Consider the following 2,430-nt stretch of genomic DNA (forward strand, 5'->3'; position numbering starts at 1 on the left):
CCGTTTAGGGAAGAGGAAGGGGGGAAGTCCTTGGCATTCCTGCCTTTCTGTCAAAAAAACAATAACCATAGAAGAGAAAAAGACTGGCGTCCTCCCGGGGGTCTAGCCGGTGAAGGCCAACTTAAGTACTGACCTGGCTTACTTAACAACATAGGCTTGCAGAGGAAAGGCCTAGCCCTTGGAGCCGTACCACCAAGAAGAAGATCAAGGGAATCTCTACCATCAGGCTTCGAATCTGAGGTTGAGGTCGAGCCTCTCTTTTCAGTGGAAGTTGAGCTCGTCGGATCTGCTGCCCGTGACGTGAGTGATCCTTAACCCTGCCCCTTCTTATTTCTATTTGTGACATCGAGTGCTTAAGTGAGATCAGCGGTCTGACAGGTCCTTGGACGCTGGCCCTTATAGTCTAGTCTATTCGGACCTCTACTAGGGCTAGATCTAGCCGGAAAAAGAAAACAAAAAAGACTTAGCCAAAAAGAAGTACATAATAAGAAAATGCTCCACGCTCTACCTTCCGTCTTCCTTAAACTAGGCTTTCTTGCATAGTAGCCTACCTTTGGTCTCAGGTTCGCTACTTGCTAGCCTAGAGCTGCCCCTGGCTGTGATCAAGAAGTCTGCAGCAAATTCGAGTTTCGGGGTCGCCAAAGCATTGAGAGATGGAAGGAATGCTCTGTCTAACCGCAATGCTTGTCTGGCCTCTCCAGCCAAATTGCGAAATTCTGAGAGAAATTCATCCTTCGTTAAAGAAATTTACCCACCAAAACAACTTCCTTTATTTCTAGTTCTCCCCGTCAAGTTGAAGAAGACTCGCCCCCGAGTCGTTAGTGCTTTCTTCACCATAATAAGGAGAAAGATCAGAAAGATTGAAAGTTTCTGAAACCTCATACTCAGCTGGATCATTCCTTTTTCTTTCATTTATACTGGAACCATTGAATTCATTAGATACCGATTCCTATCTCGAAAACGTGTTTTCTCCTCGTTGATTTTCTTAACTATCTTCTATAGGAGACCTTTTTTTGTCCAATCAAAAATGATTTTATCATTTCGGAATCCGCAATTCAATATAGATGGATATATACCCCATCCATATGTCTCTCTTCCTGTAATTTTGACATTCAATTTGGAATACTTGAACGATCGATTCTTGTTTTTTATCTTCACTTTCGCCTGAAGGGGGAGGAATGTCTCATTAGTTATAACTAACCATTCCATTAAACAATTAGAATTTGAAATAAATATAGAACTGTAATAAAAAGGATTTCAAATACCAAAAAAAGAAATGAAAAAGAATATTTACTATTCAAATTGAAAATGAAAATAAAAGAATATTAACAATATTTACAATCACTATTTAATAATATTAGTATTAGAATTGGTATTAGAATTGTGAAACAGAATTTAGAATCAGATCTAAACGAACCCGGAACAGACTGTTGGGAAGCGATTCAGTAATTTAAAGCTTCATGACTCCATTTTGGTTCTTAAAGTTCCCTTGAGGTATCAACTAATGAGAAAGATATTAGACAACCCCCCTTTTTTATTTTTAACAAATTTCACAAATAGGAAGTTTCGAATCCAATTTGGATATTATAAAGGATTACCAGATATAACACAAAATTTCTCCACCTATTCCTTCTAGTCGAGCCTCTCGGTCTGTCATTATACCTCGAGAAGTAGAAAGAATTACAATCCCCATTCCACCTAAAATTCGCGGAATTCGTTGATAATTAGAATAGATTCGTAGACCAGGTCGACTGATTCGTTTTAAATTTAAAATATTTCTATAGGGTCTTTTCTTATTCCTTCTATGTCGCAGGGTTAAAACCAAAAAATCGTTGTTGTTTTCTCGATGTTTTCTCACGTTTTCGATAAAACCCTCTCGTAAAAGTATTTGAACAATATTTTCGGTAATATTAGTAGATGCTATTCGAACCACCCTTTTTCGATCCATATCAGCATTTCGTATAGAAGTTATTATCTCAGCAATAGTGTCCCTACCCATGATGAACTAAAATTATTGGGGTCTCCAAATTTGATATAATCAACGTGTTTTTTACTTATTTATTTTTGAATATGATATGAATTATTAAAGATATATGCGTGAGACACAATCTACTAATTAATCTATTTCTTTCAAATACCCCACTAGAAAACAAAAATTGCGTTTTCATTATGGTCTTACAGAACGACAATTACTTAAATACGTTCGTATCGCCAGAAAAGCCAAGGGGTCAACAGGTCAAGTTTTACTACAATTACTTGAAATGCGTTTGGATAACATCCTTTTTCGATTGGGTATGGCTTCAACTATTCCCGTAGCCCGTCAATTAGTTAACCATCGACATATTTTAGTTAATGGTCGTATAGTGGATATACCGAGTTATCGCTGCAAACCCCGAGATATTATTACGGCAAAGGATGAACAAAAATCCA

The sequence above is a fragment of the Lycium barbarum genome, chromosome 2, assembly GCF_019175385.1.
Source record: "Lycium barbarum isolate Lr01 chromosome 2, ASM1917538v2, whole genome shotgun sequence".
Classification (NCBI taxonomy): Eukaryota; Viridiplantae; Streptophyta; class Magnoliopsida; order Solanales; family Solanaceae; genus Lycium; species Lycium barbarum.